Source organism: Arachis ipaensis, chromosome B05 (genome assembly GCF_000816755.2).
Source record: "Arachis ipaensis cultivar K30076 chromosome B05, Araip1.1, whole genome shotgun sequence".
Taxonomy (NCBI): Eukaryota; Viridiplantae; Streptophyta; class Magnoliopsida; order Fabales; family Fabaceae; genus Arachis; species Arachis ipaensis.
Window position 1 is genome coordinate 80,045,736 of NC_029789.2, and position 7,343 is coordinate 80,053,078.

The following is a 7,343-nucleotide window of genomic DNA, read 5'->3' on the forward strand; positions in this document are numbered from 1 at the left end:
ATAAAATATTGATAAAAAGATAGTTTTTCCTGAAAGCCTCAGGAAGGCAGATTTGAGTCCAGAATTCTCTAATTTCCTTTACTAAACACCTAAGAAGAGGTATAAGAGAAGATATAGAGGTATATGAGGTAAAGAAACAAGATTTTGAAACCTATGTTTAAGTTAAAAAGAAAAGGAGTTAAAAGTGATATAGCTGTGTACCTGACCTTACAGAGTAAACAGAGAATTGTAAAATGAGCTTTCTGTGATGTTGTAATGCTTGATTTATGATGATTGCTAAATGATGGAAAGTATGGTTATATGTGAATTATGAGCCTTCGGGCAATGCTTGTGAATGTTGTGCGGGGACGCCCGTATTGAGATGTTGCTTCCCAGACAGGCTGCGGTAGAGTAGTACCAGCCCTGCAAGCTGAATGCTTGGTAGAGGCCTGACTTGCATACCTGCGGTATATTGAGACCTAAGCAAATACCAGCCCTACAAGTCGAGAGCACTTGGTAGAGGGTATGCGGTACTTAATCTGGGATTAAGTTCTGGGAAGGCCTTATCTGACTTGGAGGGTCGGATTGCGTCGGGTGCGGGTCAAAACCGACAAATGAGCTCATTACCTGTAGTAGGGACAGACATGCATCATACTTGTTTGTGCATTATTTATTGCTAATCTTCTTGTGTTCTTGTTCTATTCCTTGTTTGTTGGAGCATAACTGTGTGATTGCATATTAATGTGTGAATGTGCATTTATTTCCTATTTTCTCTCTTGTTCATGTGTTAGTTTATGTTGTTGTTATGTACATATTACTCTACATTTATTTATACTTCTATGACCACGGACATTATAAATGAACTTAACTGTAAACCCCGACCTTACTAAGAACTCCCCAGTTCTTACCCCTTACACCTCTACAGATGGACACGGGAGTCCTATTCTACGAGATTGATCCACCGTACATCCACGAGGACCCGGTGCGTGGCGAGTATTACATCTACTGTGCGGTACCTCGTATCCGTAATTATGTAGTTCGTGGTAGACCTTTCCAGTACCCTATTAGGACAGCATACTTTAATCCTGATGCACCCTATGACTTTCCTTTATCTTGGTTACACCCCAGCGGACCTGGGATACCTCATCCTGAGGAGCAGATGCCACCTCCACCTGACCATCCTCCTCCACCTGAACCTCCTCTACCTGATGAGCCTATACCTGCCCAGCTTATCCATGAGGCACCTCCTGCACCTTTTGTCCTTGATGAGTGGGGTGTTCCTGTATTGCCACCCGAGCTTGATCCTTTACCTGAGCCGATCGAGCCTCCTGTCTTTGATGAGCAGCAGGGACTTGAGTATGATCAAATAATGGAGGCGCCACCTCCTTCTCCAGACTGTATTTTGTTTGGTAGCTATCCTTTTATGGTTCCTGTGGCCAGCAGTAGTTCCTCTGCTATCTCTCCGGCAGAAGAAGAGGACGAGGAAGAAGAAGATCCAGAGGAAGATCCTAACTTCATAGTTATCTCCTCTGACAGCGATGACGATGAGCCAGGCGAGGCGCCAGCAGGTGAGCATCACCATTCGCCCGGTGATTTTCTGTGAGGTACTCTGGACCAGGACTGAGGAGACTTTTTGAGACGCCTAGTCTAACTTCAGTACATTAGAGTGTCTCCCTCACTTTTGTTAGCATGATTAGAGGGAATAGGCATATCATAGAGTTAGGCTAGCCTGGGTGCCAGCTTAGGGGCTTTTGGTCAGGCCAGGCCCTGGGGCGTCTTATGTACATATATGTATATACTATATGAGTCACTGACTTAGGGGTGCTGTACTATAGCTCTATGCTTATATAACTGAGCCACTTCTGTAACATGATGTATATTATAGTGTGTTGTTCCATATTCTATTATCTTTTGTCTTATGTATGTGAACGTTTAATTTTCCCTAGATATATGGAGGGTATGCGACTTTAAATTATTCTTGTTAAAAAAAATTTTACTTGTAAAATTCGCGGGGTTTTAACAACGTACAAGCTTATATTTATTAATTAATAATACAAAAAGGAAAAACAAGTTGGTAACATTCGATTTTTAGTATGATCTAGACATGCTAGAAGTTGGGTCGTTACACAGCGCGCGTACGCCTCCCTGGAGCATTTCGCAATCTGCGCGTAAGCGCACAGTGCGCGCGCGCGCCCATGGGCTTTTTCCAAATCTTTGGCTTTTCATGATTTCTCCACTTTGTATCCTTTCCTTCCACTTGTTTGATCCTTTCCGAGCCCTTTCCAATCTGAAATCACTAGCAAACACATCAAGGCATCTGGTGGAATCAAAGGAAGATAAAAAATCATCAAATTAAAGGTCTAAAAAGCATGTTTTCACATCTAAGCACAAATAAGGAGACAATCACAAAATCATGCTATTTCATTAAATAAATGTGAGGAAAGGTTATCAAAATGCTCTAAATTCAACACAAGATAAACCCTAAAAAGGGGGTTTATCAACCTCCCCACACTTAAACCTTAGCATGTCCTCATGCTAAACCAAGAATGAAGCAAAGGGTATGACATTTATTCAATGGAACTAAACTATCTAAATGCAACTAACTATATGAATGCAAATGCTTGGTCAAAATAATTCAACTTCCAAGAGAACATATATAAGCATAAGGGCTAGAGTAATGAAAATCAAAATCCAACCCACAATTGAATTCAATTGTCAAAAAGGATTTACAAGCTTGCATGAATATAGATGATATTGATGAATACATGTAATTGAGCAATCGAACCCTCATCGGATGTGTATCCGCTCTATTCACTCAAGTGTTTAGGGGTTGATTCACTCAATTCTCCCCTAATCATGCTTTCCAAAATTTGTTCTTTATCTAACAATCAACAATCATTCAATGCATGCATACAAGTATCATGAGGTCTTTTCCATAAGGTTGTAATGGGACTAGGGTCAAGGTAGGATCATATATGGGTAAGTGGACTAGAATTTGAATCTTTGATGAGCTTAAACTTTCCCACCTAACCTATGTAATGACCTATACAATTAAGTACTAACCTAACTACCCATCCTTCACTTTTCACATACTCATGCATTTTCTTTTGACAACACTTATGCATTGACTCTTATTGAACTTCACTTTGGGGCATTTTGTCCCCTTTTTATTTCTTTCTTTTCTTCTTTTCTTTTTCTCTTTCTTTTTCTCTTTTTTTTTCATATATATTTTTTTCTTTTCTTTTGTTTTTCTCATTTTTTTTCTTTCTTTCAAAACTATATACAAGAACACCAATGCATAAGGTCTATACATTTAATCAATACATGAGTGTGTACCCAATTCCCAAATATACAATTATAAAGCACCCTTTTATCCCAACCAATGTTTCCAACCTCCCCAAACTTGAATATAAAACACTCTCACTAGCCTAAGCTAATCAAAGATCCAAACAAGGGACTTCATTGTTTTTCGCTTTAGGCTTGTAATGTGCTAAAATAAAGAACAATCGGGTTAAGTGTAGGCTCAAAATTGGTTAACAATGGAGAGTAAAAGGTAGGCTATTTGGGTAAGTGAGCTAATGAAATAATGGCCTCAATCATATAAATGCATGAATACAAGGAATAATTGGACATAAAGAATTAAACAAATCAAGGATCACAATTATAGGAAAAGAACAATTTCACACAAGAAGGAAAATAAGTGGTTATGAGATGTAACCACACAATAGGCTTAAAACTCACAATCTTGTGTTCTTAGCTCAAAACATGATCCACAAAAGTATAAATCCATGCAAGTTCCACAAAAATTTTTCACTCAATTGGGGTGGTGCCCCTTTTTGTATAAATTCCTTGGAAAAATTTGTTGTTTTGATTAAGCTTATTCCAAATGCAATGTTGCGATTAAGAAATTCTAAAATTCCCTAGTTTACCTTCTTTATCAATCAAAACAAATTCTTTTATGCACAAAGGGTTTAACTAGGTTTTCAACAGTTCAAAACATTTTTCAAATCACAACCACAAGGCTAAAATGCAATATGTACAATAAAAGTTTGCAATAACCAAAATAAAGGCATCCACAATAGCAAATATGTACAATAATCCCAAAATAGTGCAAAATAAAGCAAAATAAGATGAACTAAGTGATAGTGTCTGAAAAAATGTTCACCAAATCCACCGATGGCTATGACGGTCACTCCCCACACTTAAGATGAAGTATCGTCCTCAATGCTAGTGATCAGGCTCATGGTGAGGAGAGTCAACGGTCGCATCTGGCTCCAGCTAGGTCTCAGACTGGGGCACTGGCTCCTTGGGAGGCTGCTGAGTCTCCTGAGTAGCCTGCGTCTGTGGTGGGGCCTCCTACTGGACTGGCTCCTCAACATGCTCCTCCTCGTGCTCTGCCTCGTGATCCTCCTCATCGGAAGCGGGAGAGTCAGGGAGAGGGGGTAGCTCAGTGCCCTATGAGACAAACACCTGGTCTATGCCATCGAGACGTTGCATGATACGACACTCGCTGCGCTCCATGAAGCGAAACAGGCACTGTACTAGTTGATATGTCAGCTCTGGTGCTGGTGGTGGTGGTAAAGGTGGTGCTACTTCTACTGAAGAAGAAGAGGGACCTGCCGCTGCTGTAGAGGATGAAGGTATAGCTGCCTCTACTGCTGCTCTAGCTCGAGAGCGGTGTCTGGATGGGGGCTTCTCGTGTACCCACGTACCCCATGGAATAGTAACCTCCTTCTCATCGTCGTTTGGGAGTGGTGGTGTCACGTCATCGTCCCTCCAAGGGGCACCGGCTAACTCAATCATCGTAGTGACCATGGTGGGAAATGTTAGGAGGCCACGGATGTGTGCTCGCCACATGCCTCGCCTGATCAGCCGAGGGAAGTATACCTCCTTCCCCTCTATGACACAGCCAATCAGAAAGATCATATCCATCGGAATCTCAGTAAAATGGGTATTAGGAAGGACATAGTGGCGAATATCTGCTGCCAAGTCCTAGCCTCTCTAGACAGATAAGCAAATAACATCCCCTTGGGCTTTTGGTTGTTAGAGTCCATCACCCAAGGGGCGTCTGGTGTGGCAATAACGCACTTCAGCGCATCATAATCAAAGGTCATAGCATTCATTGCTATCTCAGCCTGCTGGTATGCACATGTGTCACCAATCTAGGGTAGGCAATGCAAAACACCCTCAATAGCAGCCTCAGTCACTAAAACCTGTCAGCCCCGTAGGTGGACTGACTCAAGAGTCGTGCGGAAGAGGTTGCAGTAAAACTCCTTGACCCAAGAAATTTTTATCCTCCCCAAATCTCTATCAACAAACCCTAAGCCCAATCCCTGAATACGGGCATTAATGGAGCATCTCAGGTTGTTAGGAAGGGCTAGTTTCTTCTCAATGTTCAGCTTTGTCTTCTGATATGTGGGGAAACGAAGCTCACAGTAAAGATTGGGGAATGTTTGTGTCAGTGAGCGGTAGCAGCTGATTCTGTTTATCCACTTCATTAAGTGGGTTCTTTGCATAGTTGGCATAAGGAGAGATGGTGTAGGCTTGAGATTTCTTCCTCTTTTTCGAGGTGGTAGCCTTTTCTTTTCCTCTATCGGCCATCCTGAAATCAAATATGGCATGATATGAACAAGTAGGCAAATAGGAGAATGGAAAGCAAGGAATGGCATATTAACATGAAGTGAGTCAAAAGGGAGAAAACTTGGAATACAAGCAACAGAAATTAGCATTCAACACAAAAGCTAGAAACCAAGAATTCAAGAAATATATGCACAATGCTTGTTCATTAAGCTCAATGAGCATCATACCCAAAAAGAATGGTTAAAGAGTTAGTTGAAAACTAAAAAGAAAAATCAGCATGTTAGGTAAGTTAAAAGTTAGAAGACTGGTTCAGAAGTTAGGGGTATTGATGAGCGGATAATTTATACGCTTTTTGGCATTGTTTTTAGTATGTTTTTAGTATATTTTAGTTAGTTTTTATTATGTTTTTATTAGTTTTTAAATAAAAATCACTTTTCTAGGCTTTACTATGAGTTTGTGTGTTTTTCTATGATTTCAGGTATTTTCTGGCTGAAATTGAGGGACCTGAGCAAAAATCGGATTCAGAGGCTGAAAAAGGATTGCAGATGCTGTTAGATTCTGACCTCCCTGCACTCGAAGTGGATTTTCTGGAGCTACAGAAGCCCAATTGGCACGCTCTCAAGATAGCCATAGCTTGCTTCAAGCCGACAATCTCCGTGGGATCGACCCTTACTCACGTAAGGTATTACTTGGACGACCCAGTGCACTTGCTGGTTAGTTGTGCGGAGTTGCAAAAGTGAGATTGTAATTTCGTGCACCATGTTTTTGGCGCCGTTGCTGGGGATTGTTCGAGTTTGGACAACTGACGGTTTATCTTGTTGCTTAGATTGGGAATATTTTATTTTTGTTGGTTTAGAGTCTTTTATTTGAGTTTAGTTTCATATTTTAAGTTTGGTGTCAATTGCATGCTTTTATTTTCTTTTAATTTTTCGAAATTGCATGTCCTTAGTTCTTTCTTGATTTTTAAAATTTCTAAGTTTGGTGTCTTCTTTGTGTTTTCTTTTAATTTTTTGAAAATTTGTGCTTTATTTTCTAAAAATTTTAAGTTTGGTGTTTTTGTGCTTTTATTTACTTAAAAATTTTTCAAAAATTTGTTCTTGGTGTTCATCTTGATCTTCAAAGTGTTCTTGGTGTTCATCTTGACATTCAAAGTTTTCGTGTTTGTTCTCTGTGTTTTGATCAGAAATTTCTAAGTTTAGTATCATTTTGTTGTTTTTCTCTTCCCGCATTAAAATTCAAAAATAAAAAAAAATATCCTTTCCTTATTTTACTCATAAATTTCGAAATTTTGCATTAATTTAGTCAAAGATTTTCAAAATCATATCTTTTTTTTGTCAAGTCAATATTCTAATTTCAAAAATTGATCTTTTCAAATCTTTTTCAAAAATCAAATCTTTTTAATTTCTTCAATCATATCTTTTCAATCATATCTTTTTTTATTTGCAATCATACCTTCTAAATCATATCTTTTTCAAAATAATTTTCAATCATATCTTTTTAATTGCTAATTTCAAAATCTTTTTAATTAATTAATTAATTTAGTTTTCAATTTGCTCTTATTTTATTTTCTTTTTGTTTTCAAAATTTTATTTTATTTTCCATTTATTTTACTTATTATTTTCGGTTACTTTTAAATAAAAAAAAATAATTCATATGAATTTCCTTTTCTCCATCATGGACATAAGTGGAAGTGAACAGTCTAGAAGGACTCTGGGGTCATATGCTAACCCCATTACAGCTGCATATGGGAGTAGCATCTGTATACCCCCCATCAAAGCAAGCAG